This window comes from Bos javanicus, chromosome 15 (assembly GCF_032452875.1).
Source record: "Bos javanicus breed banteng chromosome 15, ARS-OSU_banteng_1.0, whole genome shotgun sequence".
Classification (NCBI taxonomy): domain Eukaryota; kingdom Metazoa; phylum Chordata; class Mammalia; order Artiodactyla; family Bovidae; genus Bos; species Bos javanicus.
Window position 1 is genome coordinate 9585299 of NC_083882.1, and position 19265 is coordinate 9604563.

The following is a 19265-nucleotide window of genomic DNA, read 5'->3' on the forward strand; positions in this document are numbered from 1 at the left end:
GGGAGAGGGTGGGAAGATTTGGGAGAATGGCATTGAAACATGTAAAATATCATGTATGAAACGAGATGCCAGTCCAGGTTCGACGCATGATACTGGATGCTTGGGGCTGGTGCACTGGGACAACCCAGAGGGATGGTATGGGGAGGGAGGAGGGAGGAGGGTTCAGGATGGGGAACACATGTATACCTGTGGTGGATTCATTTTGATATTTGGCAAAACTAATACAATTATGTAAAGTTTAAAAATAAAATAAAATTAAAAAAAGACATATTCATAGAGAAAGAAAGCAAGGATTGTGAATTCTTGAATACATTTCTCAATATAATCTACTATCAACTTACGCTTTTCTATTTTTCTTCTGATAAATTTTTTCTTTTTTTTTTTTGTTATTTTGGGAGGCTTATCTGGCTTTAGTTTCTAATTTCCAATTGAGTATGCATTTTATGATGTGGGTCAGTGGTAAAGGATCCAGCAGCCAATGCAGGAGACCAGGCCAAGATCTCTGGGTTGAGAAGATTCCCTGGAAGAGGGCATGGCAACCCATTCTAGTTTTCTTGCCTGGAGAATGCAACAGACTGAGGAGCCTAGTGGGCTAGAGTCCATGGGGTCACAAAGAATCGGACATGACTGAGCAAATGAACTGAACTGAGGAGCCAATAGGGCTTTCCGGGTAGCTCAGCTGGTAAAGAATCAGCCTGCAATGTGGGAGACCTGGGTTTGATCCCTGGGTTGAGAAGATATCCTGGAGGAGGACATGGCAACCCACTCCAATGTTCTTGCCTGGAGAATCCACATAGACAGAGGAGCCTAGTGGGCTCCAGTCCAGGGGTTGCAAAGAGTTGGTCATGACTGAGCAAGTAAGCACAGCACAAGGAGACAATAGCAGGATCTTTACTGAAAGTTCACCCAGGTTTCAATTCCACTTCTGCTATTCAGTAGAAGACATATGTTCATAGAGAAAGAAAGCAAGGATTGTGAATTCTTGAGTGCACTTGAATTCTTGAATACATAGTAGCTGTGTAACCTACAGGAAATTGTTTATCCTCTCTGTGTCTCCCTTTTTCTCAAGGAATTGGAGTAACAAACACCTATCACTAAGGGTTGTTGTGAGGATGAAATAAACAAATTTCACAAGCGAAGCTAGTATAGATAATACACTTAGAACAAGACATTCAATTGGTAAGAGCCTATTACCAACTTGTAGAAAGTAATTGCAAAAATAAGTAAAATAAAAATGCTTTATTATTAAAGGCATTGTGAAGATCTCAAAATTGACAGAACCATGCCTTGGGACCCATGACAAAGTGAAACACAGGAAGAGGAAACTGTTTTCTACCACTTCAGGAGAGTGACTCATAGGGTTAGGATCAAAAGAGATCATTATTACAGTCAACAAAAGCTGCCTGATCATTTCAGAACTGGTAAAGGAGGCACACGTGCACGCATGCTGAGTTGCTTCAGTCGAGTCAGACTCTTTTCAACCGCATGGACTGTAGCCCGCCAGGCTCCTCTGTCATTGGGATTTTCCAGGCAAGAACACCAGAGTGGGTTGCCCCACCCTCCTCCAGGGGATCTTCCTGACCCAGGGATGGAACCTGAGTCTCTTAGGTCTCCTACATTGGCAGGGAGGTTCTTTACCACTAGTGCCACATGGGAAATCTGCAGTTTAGAAGAACAGGATATCCAAGTCCACTGGGCAGAGCTTGAGCAATACCTTAGTGGGGATCTCTTGGGATCTGGAGAGGCTTGGATTGTTTTTCTTGAGCCAGTGATGTAGTACTTTATTAGATATATCTTTATTTTATTGTCATGAAAACTGCTACTGTCAAGATATTTTTAATTAATTGTATCATATATTGATGTTTGATTATTGACTGCAATCAGTTCTTTTGGATATTCTGAACTTAACTAGGGTACAAAATAGAAATTTTCATTTATTCATTGATAGTTATTCTAATTACTGTCTTCACCTAAGCTCTCTCCTTGACATGTTCGTTGACATCTTGGGATTCCTGAATATTTTTAAATATAAAAAGTCTGCTCAAGTTGTAAATTTTGATTTAATTTCCTATGTTATGATCATTTTATTCTCATCTCCAGGGCCAGCTAAGCTTTGGCCTGAGACCACAGGAGAGAGTCTTCTCTTTTACCATTCTCTGCTATCACTTTTAAGGTTCAGATTCTCTGGCAGAATGCCAGAAAGAGAAAGCAACCAGATAACTGCCTTTCAACGGACGGGTGCTAATATACCTTCTGGAGCTGTTGATGCCTTCCAAGAGGCAAGCACAGAATTCTTAGGCATGTTACGGGATCCATATGAGCTTTTTTCAGATCAGATTATGGGGGTATCTTTAATGACTGGTTTGCTGATGTGGGAAGTCAGCTTTGCTTTAAGTATTTTTGACTTTTCTCTTTCACCTCCAACCCTTGAAAGTGCACTACAGAGAATCTTGCTATTGGACCACTCATCCAAGTGTAGTCTGATTGGATAATGGTCGGCACAGCGGTGCAAGCGCAGCTCCCTTCTAAGTGTCCACCAGGTTGCCCAGTGGTTGAAGCATAGGCTGCCTCATTATAGACTCCTCTCTGTTCCATCACTTCTTTCTATTTCTCTAGAAATTATAGTTAAATCAATTAACAGAGACAATAAGTAAATTGGTTAAAAGTTATTGATTCAACAAGGAGAATGAGATGTTTTCTTCCCTTCTTGCAGACCATGTAATTTTTTATTACAAATGACTCTTTAACTGAGATTATCCTAACTTGATTTGAATATTCTTTTCCCATAAATCCTGCACCCCTGATGGTTTCTCTCCGAGCTAATTCTATGGATATATTAATGTTTTACTACATAAACTGGGGAGAAAGATGTTAAGATGATAGAGGGGTAATAGGGTCATTTAAGTCACTTCTTAATAGCTCCAAGGGAAATATTTGCCTCAAAGAACAAATTCCTTGAACAATATATGCTTTTTAAGAATTCAGGGAAATGCTATTATTAACTTTTCAACCATGGAACTCTAACCCAAATAGAGACAATAGGAAAAACTTCATTCAACATGGTAATGAAATATCATTGTTTTAAATTATTTGTTTTTTATGTTCTCCAGGCTAAGCAACAATCCAAATGCCTTCATAAATTCGTTTCTTGTGTTATGTTCTTTAAATGCTGTTTTCTAAGATTCTGTCACGAGCTCAATTATCTTAACAGTAAATTGTCTATAAATTAACTGGTCACAACTTTTACTTGTTTGAACTTTTTTAAACAGCTCTGATTCTAAAGTTTAAGGGTCAGTAATTATTCAGATGTAATTCCATTTAATTGACAAAGCAGAACAAAGAAACAAATGCAATCGATGCCTATGTATTTTAACTTTTCTCTATGCTCTTTGTTAGCTCTTCAAGTATTTCCTTACCTATAAGAATTACTTCTGAACAGTTACATATAAGTTTTGTGGATATGTTCTTCCCCTCTCCACAATATGTGTGTGTGTGTGTGTGTGTACACATATATGGGGCTTTCCAGTGGCATAGTGGTAAAGAATCTGCTTACCCATGCAGGAGATGCAAAAGACATGGATTTGGTCAGGAAGATCCCTCTGAGTAGGGAATGGCAATTCACTCCAGTATTTTGGCCTGGAAAATTCCATGGACAGAGGAACCTGGAGTGCTACAGTTTTTGGGCTTGCAAAGAATCAGACAAGACTGAGCACATATATATACGTGTGTGTGTGTGTGTGTGTGTGTGTGTGTATATATTTATGTATATATATGTGTATATATATATATATATATATATATATGGAATGTTTAGCTCTTTGTGGGTGGGGAGAGAGCAAATTATCCAGGATGGCGTGTTCAGGCTCTGTCACCCCACATTTTGCAAATGATGACTATATAACAGCTTGTAGCACTGCACACACATATCACAAGGTGTATGTCATAGCTGAGATCGTGTATAGCACTGTGCGTGGATGTCACGAATTACTGGCTTGGTCACAGGCTGTATGCAATATGTGTATGTGAGGTCCACCTGGAAAGTGGTGGCATTACTGCTGTCTCACGGCTGTGTCTACTGGGTCAGTCAGAGAGGACAGAATACAGTGTGTCTGCTGCCACCGCTGCTGCACCAGCCGGGAGAGAACAAACGTGTCTGTAGTTCCTATGGCTCCTCCAGTCTCCTTGTAGCCAATTAGCTCATGCCTTGCCTACCCTGGGTTTAGCTAACAGTGAGATACAGCAAGACAATTGACCTCACAAACAGAATGAAGAGCAATACAACCGGTGTAGTTGGCAGGATACCCAGCCGGTTGGGGAGCCTGAGGCTCCACTGGATGGAGGAAGCCAGTGGCCACCAGAGAGCATGTGATTCTGTGTAGCTGCGATCCTCTCAGTGTGGGCTCCAGTGGAAGATTGGGAAGCAGTGGATGGTTCACCCGATAGCATTGAAAAGGCGTTACAGGTGGTGAGTTCCTCTTTGTCGAACAAGGTGGCATGGACTGCCGCTGGCACTGTGAGATGGATTTTTCTGACTGCCCTGAAGGTGAATGTGGACTGTGCCCTCTGTGATGCTGTGCTGCTGTGCAATGTGGAGAGACACTTGGAAGAACTAGATAAATGTATTGGTATTAGAGCAAGGACCCTGTGGCCTTGAAAAACCCAGCATCTCTGAGGTGGAAAGTGACGGTGATGATGAAAGTTATGAGACTGTAGGTCCCTGCTTGGCAGCGAGGCCTGTTGTACAGCAGAAAGTGAAACAGGAGCAGCCTATGGCCTATGGGGATCATCCGCAAGGGGCCCTCAATGTGACTGAGTTCACATCTTATTGACCCTATACTCCAGCAGAGTAGGTTGATTTGGGTACACAATTTCTGCAAAAGCAAGAGGAACCCTAGGCAGAATGGGCTTTATGACTCTGGGACACAGGGGTGGGGCCGGTGCCGGTGGGGGGGCTTTCAGGTCCTTACTGAGAGGAGTAAGGGGTGGCAGATGAGACACCATTTTGAAAGTGTAAAGACACCGAAAGGAGCCTGAGCCGGCAGGGGTCCTATCCGGGTTCAGTTCAGTCCAGTCACTCAGTCATGTAAGACTCTTTGCGGCCCCATGGACTGCAGCACACCAGGCCTCCCTGTCCATCACCAACACCCGGAGTTTACTCAAACTCATGCCGATTGAGTCGGTGATGCCATCCAACCATTTTATCCTCTGTCATCCCCTTCTCCTCCTACCTTCAATCTTTCCCAGTATCAGGGTCTTTTCAAATGAGTCAGCTCTTCGCATCAGGTGGCCAAAGTATTATAGTTTCAGCTTCAGCATCAGTCCTTCCAGTGAATATTCAGGACTGATTTCCTTTAGGATTGACTGGTTGGATCTCCTTGTAGTCCAAGGGATGCTGAAGAGTCTTCTCCAACACCGCAGTTCAAAAGCATCAATTCTTCGACGCTCAGCTTTCTTTATAGTCCAACTCCAACTCTCACTTCCATACATGACTACTGGAAAAATCATAGCCTTGACTAGACAGACCTTTGTTGGCAAAGTAATACTTTTTAATACACTATCTAGGTTGGTCATAACTTTCCTATCTGGGTTACACAGACGCAAATGTGGGCTGATTTGTGTGCAGGTGTACTGTAAAAGTGATGCAGATATAGTAGAACATTGTACTGTAAAGACTGTGTCCTCAGATTTAGAAAAGTGAAACCATGTGGGTGGACTATGAATGCCGCAAAAGATCCCCTTCGTGAAGTGGCGGACCTGGCACCTGTGGGGGGTTTTGTGGATCCTTCGTAAAAATTCCACAGGAGTGGAGTTGCCCTTGTGGAGGCCTTTCTGCAATCTCACAAGGACTGCGGACTGGACTTGGCCATGGAAGATAAAGACACTCCACATGCGGTGTGTGGCTCTTCTAGCCCCACGAGGGCAAGGACGGCAACATGAGTTCCAGGTGATACCTGGTGTTGGGTTTTGCTGTGTGTTGGGGGTGTAACTGTTTGTTGTTGTAGCACGGCTGTTGCAAGATGTAAATCGAAGGGTCAGTGTTACTTGCCAACAAAATATCACAGAAGATGGACTGCATATAGAATGTGAGGCAAGAGACCCTGAAGGCGTGTAATGTGGGGAGAGAGCAAACGGCGTGTTCAGGCTCTCACCCCATGGTTTGTAAATAAAGACTATGTTAACAGCTGAGATCACGTATAGCACTGCTCATGTGCATCAGGAGGTGCTCGCTCGGTCATGGCTTGTGTGCAGTACGTGTATGTGAGCTCCCCTAGGAAGCAGCGGCATTACTGCTGTGTCACGGCTGTGTCTGTTGGGTCAGCCATGAGAGGAGGGAATACAGAGTGTCTGCTGCTATGGCTGCTGCGCCAGCCAGGAGAGAGGTCATGTGGTGTTAGGTTATGCTCTGGCTACTCATGCTGCTGTGTCAGCCAGGGGAGAATACCCTTACAACTGCTGCATCAGCCAGGAGAGAGACTGTGTCACGGCTGCCGTGCCAGCCAGGAGAGGATGTGCAGTTTCTAGGGTTCCTCAAGTCTCCTTCCAGCCTCTTGGCTCGCACCTTGCCTACCCTGGATCCAGCCAACAGTGGGCACAGTGAGATACAGTGAGACAACTGGCATTAGGAACAGCGTGAAGAGCAATACACTCTTTTATTTCTGGTTCCATGGCAGTGTGTATGTGAAGTTGCTCAGTCATGTCCTACTCTTTGCGACCCCATGGATAGTAACCTGCACCAGGCTCCTCTGTCCATGGCATTTTCTAGGCAAGAGTACTGGAGTGGGTTGCCATTTCCTTCTCTAGGGAATCTTCCCAACCCAGGGATGGAACCCAGGTCTCCCACATTGTAGACAGACGCTTTACCATCTGAGCCACCAGGGACGTTTAGATAGATATAATTCAAATGTTTAAGCAGATTTCTGTTTTGTTTAGTAACATTTCTATTTGGTACACTGTGACCAAGTAGGAAACCAGTTTATCAGGTCAGAAAGTATTGATGCTGACTGAATCATGCACCAGAATCTTAAGAATAAGAGCTGATTTACTTTAAAACAGTGGCATAATTTTCCAAGGACCAGAAATAGTTATATTTTCATTAAATATGACTTTAATAGTTGGCAGGAGTTGGTATGTACCTACCTCCATCTTGTCCCTCCAGTTAATTCTGAGAAATGTGCTCTTTCCAAAATGCCCCAGTAAGATTATTGTCAGGTACATACAGTGGTAACTTGCTTAACAACAGTTTCTTCTCCCATATTCTCTGACTACATTTCCTTACTGTGCTACAACTGCTTTCTTCTATTGTAAACATTTAAGCACCTCCCAAATAAGCTACATAAACCACTTGAACTGAATTTTTCTCCAAGTCTTCTTTTGGAAGAAACCAAACTAAGATATTGTTACTAAAGAGTTAACATATAAGAACAGGGATATATGCCCTAAAACATTTTTAAAACCAGTAAAGCCAATCATTTAATGTATTTAAAACACAAAAATGCATAAGTGAATTATAAAATATTAAGAAAATATACATTTATGAAAACATAAGTGTAAAACACATTAACACATAAAATGTTAAACACAAAATTCTAATGTTAGTAAAATTAATGAAGAATTCTTTGAAAATAAACTAATCTGTGAAAAATAAATTTATTCATTTAAACAAATTGTTTAAAAGATTTAAAGAATAAAACAATCAAGTAATAATAGTTAATTTTTAAATATATTTTAAAAACCAGTTGCTGGAGAAGACTTTTATGAGTCCCTTGGACTGCAAGGAGATCCAACCAGTCCATCCTAAAGGAGACCAGTACTCCTAAAGGTTGAAACTCCAATAGTTTGGCCAACTCATGTGAAGAGTTGACTCATTGGAAAAGACCCTGAGGCTGAGAGGGGTTGGGGGCAGGAGGAGAAGGGGACGACAGAGGATGAGATGGCTGGATGGCATCACCGACTTGATGCACATGAGTCTGAGTGAACTCCGGGAGTTGGTGATGGACAGGGAGGCCTGGTGTGCTGTGATTCATGGGGTTGCGAAGAGTCGGACACAACTGAGCAACTGAACTGAACTGAACTGAAAAACCAGTCAAGAATCTAGACTTTATCAATGGTGTCATCTTTCAGTTCAGAGTGTATTTTTGTGCAATAAAATCACCATTTGCTGTAAGCCCTCTTTCTAACTGTATATTTTTCTAATCAACTTATTTTCAATCAATCCCATCTCTTGGTTGGTAACTTTGAGATGCTCTTTTTAAATAATTTTCATTTTTAGTAGGAATGTGATTTTTTTGTTCTTGTGATTTATTTTTTAAATGTAGTATTGTGTGCTTTTTTTTTTTTTCATTTTACAAAACATATTTTACAATCTTAATCAAGTTTGGTACCATCATGGTTGTATTCTACTTGTTAAGTAAATCTATGTCTAGAATAGGAATTATTCTTGCAATACAAGCAGCATCTGTCAAGTTTTCACCAGGAGAAAGAAAGCTACTCTTGATAGTCCAAATGGAATGTTCAAAATAGGGAAATGCAAGGATTCTTTGGAAAGGGCTGAGACAGTAAGCCCAGGGACATAACTGTTAGATTCTGGCGATTCAAGAGACCTATGCCAAATCAACAATCTCAAGGACATGGAGTGTCACCAACTTTTACTGCTTGCAACACAGAAGTAAGAGGCTCTGTGGAGATGGTCTATCAGTAAATCTGCCTACAACCGACCTCTTTTATCTTTCAAATTCTGTACATGTTTTTCTTTGGTGGATTCTAACTGGAACCATATAGGGGAAAGGAATCCTAATAAATGTCCTTCAGGCGTTACTCTACAATGCTCAGGCAGCTGTGAAACAGGGCATAATAATGTTGAATTGACCACAGATAAGAGAGTGCTTTATTGATCACCATTTTATTCATCCTCTTGAGCTTGTGCAATTACTGAACTTTTCTAAATACATGTAAATTTTCTCAACTTGAAACTTTAGTACAGCATGGTACTTTCTAGGTGTTCCTTAAGATGTAAATGTTTTAGGTTTTAGATTGTATATTTGTTTCACCCTAATACAATATGTGTGTATATATATATATATATATATATATATATATATATATTTTTTTTTTTTGGTATTAGAACAGACCATGACATACTGCAAGTTTAAATACTAAACTGAGAAAACAAGCAATGCAACTGCTAGTAGTGATTAGTTTAGTCTGGAAGGGTGAGGGAAGATTTCTTGCAGGAGGTAACATTTACACTAGACTTCAAAGAGAGAAAGGATTTGCAGACAGAGACAGAAAGAAGAGGAATTTAAGCTGTATCAAATTGAATGAACAAGCAAAATCCTATAAATGTTCTTAATACTGCTGCTAAAATAATCTCCCAGAAGTGTCATTCTAATCATGTCATTCTGTGACATTAAAAATATTAAATAGTTTCTCATGTCCCAACAAATTCCTTAAAAACTCTTCACCAAATATGAGACAATGCAGACCCAACCGACCTTTCCATTGTGAGTCCTCATTAATATCCTACACAAACACTCCGGTTTTGCCAGGCCAAATCAACCCTTACGTGTAGAGGAAGCCTCAGTCTCACTCCACGCCCTTACTGGATTCTCTGTCCACAACTTCTACACCTCGCCCCCAACTGTACATTACACATAACACAACCTGTGCTTCTCAGTCTACTGCAAATGTCCATGAAGTCTGCCTCTTCCTGTCCCCACTCTGTATTTTTCTCTGTTTTTAACTGCTCTTTTGTGCTTTGAGAATGCTTATTCATTCTGAATTTGATTAGGTTCATGTGTAACTATATCTTACCCCAGCCGTGAGCTCATATGATACGTGATGAAAAGATCACGTCACTCATCTTGCACTCCCTACTTCAGATACAACATCTAAGAAAGGGTCTTGTATGAAACAGCATCTCAGAAAGTATCTTTAGACCTGAACTATGTTATCATAAAAGGAGTCAATAGTTTCATTACCTTCCTGAAGGAAAGCAACAGGATGTAGTAAGGGTGGGAGGTATTTATGAGATTTAATGATGTATCTCTACAGTAATTTATTACTGCAATAGCTTCTAAGTATCTAGGGAATACAAAAATTATTTTTAAAATGTAGGTAAAATATGAACATACTTTTAAAATATTTGGACCATGAATTAGGAAATAGTTCAGTGCAATTTTTACATTAGTACAAACTGGTATTTCCTTTCTCTCTTTTAAATCTCACAAGTATAAATTAAAGGGTAATTCCACCTTTATAGGAAAGATGCAATATTTGTAGAGCATCTACTAAGGAAAGATGAATTATGCTACTGGGGATGTTTGTGTTCTATTTAGTCTCATGACTCTCCAATTTTTTTTTTTTCCCATGAAACACAATTTCCTTGCACCTTAATTACTATAAAAAGAATAAAAGTACTGTTCCAATTCATTCATGGCATCTACCATCTCTCTTCCATTAATTTAATTCCTACCATTTGGTAATCAAACAAGACACAAACTTTGAATAAACATCAGATCACTGGAAAGTTTAGTAGATGAATGTAAAAGAAAAAGACACTTATAGAGTCCATTCCCGTTCCTTCATATTGGCTTTAAAACTTAGATATCCATTCATTAATTCTGGAACAATTATTTAGTTATCCTACCATGTATGAGACACTGGACTAGATGTAAGAGAGAATAAAATGACAATTATTAAAAGAGAAAACAAAATTCTCAGGTAACCGAAACAGCATGGTGATCTTGTCAAATGAAAACAGTACTACAGTTGTAGCACCAGCTGGCACAGGTTTAAACTATTGTTCAGTATTTCTCCTTTAGTGGGGATGAATTTCTAAATCATCTTCATGTTCTCTCCCTGTAACTGATGGATGGTATTTTCAGAAATAATGGTCTATATTTGCATAAAAATAAAGTTTATGTACATGAAACAAAATATCACTATCAGTATTACATTAGCCCAGTGGTCTAATAAATACTGCCTATGGAGAAGGAAATGGCAACCCACTCCAGTACTCTTGCCTGGAGAATCCCATGGATGGAGGAGCCTGGTGGGCTATAGTCCACGGGGTCGCAAAGAGGTGGACATGACTGAGCGACTTCACTACTATAGAGAGGTGCTTATCAGAAATGGATCTCACCATCCTATGCTTTCTCATATATGAAGAATGTTAGAGGAATTTGTTGAAAATTAGAAATGATAACTAATTATTATCAATTTATAACTCATGTAGCCATTTAATGTGTTTTAGATTTAACTGACTAAAACTCTCTTCTGGCAATATATGGTCAAGGCTATTTGGTTTTATTCTTTAAATCCCTTCATTCTCTCCGTCACAACTCACTATATCATCTACCAGCTTTTCTTGAGAGATTTTTGAAAATGATTTACACTATATTTTTAAAAAATGATTTTGCATAAAGGTATATGAAGGCCAAAATATGTAAATAGATATAAAACATCAATTCTTATTGAACACTATCAGGTAAGAACAATAATTTATCCTCTGACAAGGAGAATGAAGGTTCACCTAAAAATCCATATAGATTACTTGAAGTGAGCTCAGAAAGCAAATGCAACCAGCAAATTATAAGTAGACATGAAATAAGTATTTAGTCAATCAAAAGGAAAGCTTGTAAAGTGCTAGCTAGCTAGCTCAAGTGCTAGCAGTGAGAATATTTGAAGTAAATAGAATATTATTTTAAAAGGGATTGAACTGTTATTTTTTAAAGTTTTACCTTTACAATAAAAGAATCATTTTAAATCAACTGCTGGATGTGAGGCACTGAGGCACTGAGGTAGAGAGAGTCCCAAGTAAAAAGGTTTTGCCTCAACAAGCTCCCAGTTTCGTCAAGTATACAGGACACAGTGTGCTTGCTACACTACAGTAAGGAGACAAAGCCAATTGACAAACATTGCTAACCAGTGTCTCATTTATTATGAAATGTCAGTGCAGAAGCTTGTCATGACATTTCCCCTTTGACTTTTCTTTGAAAGTGAAAGTGTTAGCTGCTCAATCGTGTCTGACTCTTTGAGACTCCATGAACTGTGGGCCACGAGACTCCTCCATCCATGGAATTTTCCAGGCAAGAATACTGGAGTGGGTTGCCATTTCCTTTTCCGGGAGATGACCCAGGGATCAAACACAGGTCTCCCGCATTGCAGGCAGACTCTTTACTGTCTCAGCCACCAGGAAAGGCTCTGACTTTTATTTAGTTCTTAATTTAATGTATTGATATACATTTTGTCTTTTGATCATCATATTTAAAAACTGAAGGCAGAATATCAACCTCTCATTCTTAATTTGTAAATTTGGATGAATTCTGTGTTATTCATTCTTTATTAACCTTTATTTAACCCTATTTTTAAAATGAGAACTCCAGTTATATAAATGAATGTTTATTAGAAACTAAGCTTTGGTTGATTATACAGAGTAATAAAACATGCCTTACAACTTCACTTTATAAATCAGACACTACATGTATATAAGTAACAACAAATATATCTACAGCACACAGCTTTTATATTTTTTCTTTCTCAGCTAAACATCCCATCTCTCCACCACTCCTTTGTAGGTAAAAATAACCCAGATTTATTTTGTATAACTATCTACCCCACTTTTACAATCCATATAATGTTTGTGGGGCTGATCTGTTAGGACAGGGTTCTCCATTGTCTTATTCACAGTGATTTATCTGACTCTAAACAGGCCAATGTGAAAATAAATTTTGTTGGAACTTTTGTTGAAATAATTGGAAAGAATGGTATCTTCTAAATAATTTAAGCTTAGAGAGACAGGTAGGTATCTATGTCATCCCATTGGATATGAAATGACTGAGAATCAAGTCATGTCAGTCAAGCCTGACTCTTTGTGACCCCATGGACTGTAACTCATCTGTCAGGCTCCTCTGTCCATGGGATTCTCCAGGGAAGAATACTGGAGTGGGTTGTCATGCCTTTCTCCCATTCAAAGAAACAGAAAACTAAATCAAAGACAGACAGACAACTACATACTCTTTGAGGCCTTGGATTCAGTTGAGCCTAAAATCACTGCTGCTCCTTGAACTTCTCTCTTGCTGGGAGCAACAGTCTGCCCTTTCTTTGTTGTATAAACTATTCTAAGTGAGATTTTTGTTGCCTGTAGCTGAAAGAACTCTACCATAATTCTAATCAGCAATAGGTACTAAGAATATTTTAACTCAAAAAGTGATCACTTCACTAGAGAAAGATTATTAAGTAAGGCTTGACCAAGTGGAGTATTAATAGAAACAACATTTGAACAGGATCTTAAAAAATGAAAAAAAAAATGTATATCAGTAAAATCTATATGTGTATCATTAAATATATATATATATATATATATATATATATATATATATATATATATATTTGCTGCGTCGCTTCAGTCGTGTCCGACTCTGTGCGACCCCATGGACTGCAGCCTACCATGCTTCCCCGTCCATGGGATTCTCCAGGCAAGAACACTGGAGTGGGTTGCCATTTCCTTCTCCAATGCATGAAAGTGGAAAGTGAAAGTGAAGTCGCTCAGTCGTGTTTGACTCATAGCGACCCCATGGACTGCAGCCTATCAGGCTCTTCCTTCCATGGGATTTTCCAGGCAAGCGTACTGGAGTGGGTTGCCATTGCCTTCTCCTATATATATATATATATATATATATATATATATATATATATATATATATTACTGGGGCTTCCCCCGTGGCTCAGCAGTAAAGAATCTGCCTGCAATTCAAGGATGCAGGAGACATGGGTTTGATCCCTGGGTGGAGAAGATCCCTGGAGGAGTAAATGGGAACACATTCCAGTGTTCTTGCTGGAAAATTCCATGGACAGAGGAGCTTGGTGGGCATCCACAGGGTTGCAAAGAGTTGGACATGACTGAACATGCATATATAATATTATATAAAAATAAAATATAAAATCAGTAAAATAAATATTTTATATATATATATATATATATATATAATTTCTATATAGTAAGGGAGGTAATTCCAACATGAAGGAAGGAGTCAAGAAGTATGGGGAGTGTTTAACAGAATGGTAAGTAGTTCTGACTGGACAAGGCAGAGATAACTTAAAGAATAATGGGAGTTAAAACTGGACGACTGGGTTGGACTTGGGTCATAGTGGAGGTGTATATTTGGAGGACTGCTAAAAACTTTTTAAAAGAGCATAGGGTGTATATATGTATGTTCATTTGGCATTTGGTTTTCTTAGTCTTTCAATAAAAAGGTGAAGCAAAACACCAAGAGGGGAAAATCGATTAACAAGTTAGCAGAAGTCATGTGTATAACCTTTCCAGGGAAGAGACCTTTTCATTGAATAATCAATACTATAACACCTGTTCCCAAATCTAAGAACACAGTCAAATTCAGATTGCCATCTCTGGTAATTAGTATTCTACTAAAAACAAAGCTTACAGAAGTTTGATCAGCATCTATTTTTGAAGCATCTTTTTACTGAAAGAGTGACTGATATTTTTCCACAGCTCAATTAAATGTACGGAAGGCATTAAAAAGTGTCTCAAAATGAACCAGTTGAAAATTCAATCTCTAAATCTTCCCCAGAAAAGAAAAATAGAATTTTCTACTTTGTTGGTTAATACAGAAAAAAATCGTGCCTTTTTTTTTTTTTTTAGTGTTTGAAATAACCGTTTCTCGTGATCTATTTAGACTACAACCATTTGTTCCACTATGTATTCAAAACAGAACCAAAGGCCTTCTTCTCTCTAGTCACAGTGCATGGCTTTAATTTCATTAAAACAAATTGATTGCAAGCTCATTTACATTTAAGGCAGCAGGGTGTTGTAAATTTTATTTTAACTGGCTGGAATACATGATCCAAAAAAATTAAGGGGAAAAATCTCCTGCTGTTGCAAATATACAGTTATCAACTTACTGAATCCCACATGATAATGAAAAGTTATGTAAATGAACCAGGATTTCCACATTTCCAGGAACTAAGCAACAGAAATAAGATTTGTTTAATTAGTGCCTTGGTAGGGGAGAAAAGTACAACAGAACACTTTTAAAAAGATTCATTGTGTAGGTGCCTGTACTGAATCAGGTGTAAACTACCCAACTGTGTGTACTTCTGAAGTGTTTCAGATAAAACGAGTCAGATTTTATCCATCATGTTAGAAAAATCAGTTAGCTCTTTAGGAAATAGCAGAGATAATAACGTTCAAAAGCTGAGTGAACAGCAGTGCCCAGAGAAAAAAATGTTGCCAATATTTCTAGTTCCTTAAAGAAAATCATGCCATAGAACCATGACATTCAATTCCATGTTTACTGATAAATGTTCTATGATATTTTCCTCTAGACATATTGTGGGCAATGATAAGCATACTGGGAAGCTGATTTTATATGTCTAAGCTTTTATAATTTTCAGGATAATTCACTTATTGTAAGGATAACTAGTGAAGAAATAATACATTTTAGTCATAAATAGTATGAAGTCCTTTTATATAACCCATGCAAAAAATAAAAAAAGGATTAATTAGTATTTAAACTGCCTAAATGAAATCCTCTAAATAGAACATAGAGCAATATAAAAAGCATTATTCCCCAAATTATAAACAAAGTTTAATCAATATGTATTGACAATACAATTCCTGCATTCATATTATTAATATATATTATTCATTATTTTTGAAATGAAAAAATGTTATTATTTGAGCCTTTTTTGATGATTTTGGCATTTTTATTCTATACTCACAGTTACCCCTTTGTTATAGCTTTTTTTTTTTGTAGACAGCTTACAATTTTTAATAAAATTCTCTTAATATCAAGGACACTGGTTTTGCTTCTTCAATTGTTTGGCTTTAATATTTAAGCCATCTTTTGATTCCAGGCTTATTACACATCATGCTGTGTCTGACTGGTCTGTTCTTTTTGTTCTTTCTTCAACTTAAAGACCTTAACTTAAGTGCAGTTTTTTTGGGGTAGTCCTTCAATATTGGTTATGATTGAGCACTGGTTCTGTGTATCCATCACAGAAACCTGTACCTATGCTTATCACAGCCCTTGCACTATGATAAATGTCTTGAGTTGTAATTGACATATAATACTGTGTAAGTTTAATTTATACAATATATTGGTTTGGTACTTTTATATATTTCAATTAATGTTTTTAGATTATCTGATCTCTCCCTATAGATTCTGCTCCATATAGGTAGAGATAAGATATCTTGTCTGGCATTTGTATTTCTTTGGGTTAGCACAGTGCCTTGCACAAATAGGCATTCAAATGTTTATTGGATTTACTAGAGGAAAATTTTAGAAAAATTTAGGGAAGCCTCCCCTTGGTGGCTCAGTGGTGAAGAATCCACCTGCCAATGCAGGAGACAGGTTCGATCCCTGATCTGGGAAGATCTCAACACAGAGAAAAATAAATAACTTTTAAGAATTAAAAAAAGTTAAGGAAAAACATTTTTAAATATATTTAGATGCTTACATTTCTCTAATCTTAAGTTTTTATTATTTCTTTTTCTGATCACTGTACTTAGTATTTTCTTCAGTGGAGTCACTATTTTTTAAATTGATAAACTCAGAGGCTCAGGAAAGTGTTTTCTGATCCTTAAGTGTTCCCTGTTTGTCTACACAATGAAAAAGCAATGTGAGAGAAGCTAGCTTTCCACTGCTTGGCTTCTCCATGCCCACAATTTGATATGTTACATATAGCTTTCCTGGGATTTCTGCTGGTACTAACTGCTGGGCCATCAATCTTTAAAACTAGGCATGTAGTTAACTATATTAAGCATGGCTTTATTTATTAATTTTATGTTTTTTGGTGGTAAAAACTCAAAGAAAATAAGAGAGATTTAAAATCCTGCTAAGTCATTAACTCATCACACAGAGAGTAAGATATTTCTCAAATTTCAAGAGTGTAAGATTTTTGCAGTGTTAAAATATTGTATACATGCAAATCATGTATATGTTTATTTTCATTTAATTAGAAACTATTAAGGAATTTTAAAATGCATATTTTGAAATAAAGACATAATTAAAAATACTATAAAAGAGATTGTAGCACTAATTATAGATAAGATAAACAAATAGCATAAAGAGTTGGAATGATAATACTTAACTTTAAGGACATATCTAATGTTTAACAGTGGTATGGCTCTAAAGCTAAATAAATCTTCTCAGCAATTAACCAATATTATCTTGCAGATTCACTTTCAGCATTTGCTAAAAGGTTGTGAATATTTATGTGCAAATAAACAATAATTATAGATTAAATTTTCTCAGTTCCCTGAGCTAATCTAACTGTATTTATTTTTTACTATTGTACAGGTTTTCTAAAACTGAAAGAATATATGTATATATTTTAATCTATAAAACTCAATTAATGAAAGACAAACTCATTTCTTGACCATTTTAGGTCAACTTCACAGAATTTAGAAACTAAAATATTTTATTTCTTGAGTTATTTACTTAAATTTCATTTTGATGCAAAGAAGTATAATAATAAAGAAAATATTTTATTGTTAAAAAACCTTCAAGTTCTGACATGCCGCATAGTATGGCCAAAAAATTAAAAAAAAAAAATCCATTTCCTCTTCTGATGTCAAAGAACTGTTATCATGGCAAACATTCTACCCACATTTTGTATTTTTTTGCTTTTCCATTTTTTGTTATTAATATAGGCTATTCTATGAGTTCATGAGTCATAACTAAAATATACATTTAAAAAATTGGATAATCTAGTTTCCATTTAGAATGCACAGTAAGTTAGATTCATTATTTCAGACTCTGACATTATGCACTAAGGTACGGTTAACCAACTAATTAGTTATCCAAAACCAGAGAGTCAAGAATGAAAAGAAAAGCTATTAACAATTTCCCTGTATAACACATATAAACAAGAATATATGGTCACCTTATTTATGAGACATATTTTAATAGAACTGATAACACTCACTTTAGTTTCAGTCACTAAACTTTAGTTTTAGTAACTTTAGTTTTCCATAGTAAATCTTTGATTAAAAATTAATAGCATGTTTTGATTGAAATTATGTGATGAAGATATAGCTTCCCAGGTGGCTTAGTGGTAAAGAATCAGCCTGCCAATGCAGGAGACATGGGTTCAATCCCTGGGTCAGGAAAATCCCCTGGAGGATGAAATGGCAACCCACTCCAGTGTTCTTCCCTAGAGAATTCCATGGTCAGAGGAGCCTGGTGGGTGCTGAAGATAGAGATTTAAAAAATATTATCCCAGGAAATTCCCTGGAAATCCAGTGGTTGGGACTCCATGCCTCCACTCCAGGGACTTGGGTTGGATTCCTGGTCAAGGAACTAAGTTCCAACATGCTGCATAGTATGGCCAAAAAATTAAAAAAAAATCCATTTCCTCTTCTGATGACAAAAAACTGTTAAATATATTATAATATCTACTTTCATCGAGATTACAGAGCAGAGGAAGATTAGACTCATGAAAAAGGGAATGAAGAATCAAAAAGGTCAATATATTTGTCAAATGATTGGCACATGAAATCATTGCTCAGAAGTTCAAAGAAATGAAACCAATTCTACCCATCATGCCCCTACATGCTTCAATTAGTTTACAATATAACCATTTCATGGAGATTATTGAATTATCAACTCTTGTTATTCTAAATTGGACTCTGTTGAGTTTAGGTTATTGTGTGATACTATATTAAATGTTATAATTACAGATAAATATGATGTGGACTCTGTCATTGACTAAATTGTTTTCTAGCATAGAACACAGAAACATTAGCCAATGGGATGACCCAGAGGGATGGTATGGGGAGGGAGGAGGGAGGAGGGTTCAGGATGGGGAACACATGTATACCTGTGGTGGATTCATTTCAATATATGGCAAAACAAATACAATATTGTAAAGTTAAAAAATAAAATTAAATTAAAAAAAAAAGCAAGTGATAAATTTCTGCAGTTAAACTATGTATAGGGTACTACAGAGGAACTGTTAGATTTGCCTTTTCTTTTTGCCTCGACATTCATTTTACGAAACTGACTAGTCCAAGCGCCTTCATTTTACAAATTTATTTATTCATATTTTCTTTGGCTTGTCTTCATAAGTTAATAGTTAATGCATAAATTTAGAGAATGATACATTAATATCAGTACAGCTCAGCATATCAGGAAAAAGTTTCCCAGAGCTATAAGGATCCTAGGTCTATTTCCTAGGTTTTCAGTGAAGAAAATAAGAGAGTTAAAATACATTTTCAAGGATAATTTAATAATAATCTTTACTGA

At 37.3% G+C, this 19265-nt stretch overlaps 1 protein-coding gene across 1 annotated transcript in view; it reads right to left on the reverse strand.

Moving 5' to 3' along the window:
• The window catches only part of CNTN5 (contactin 5), a 1653888-nt gene that overhangs the window by 836619 nt on the left and 798004 nt on the right, over positions 1-19265 (reverse strand). The gene's annotated exons all lie outside the window — the stretch shown is intronic.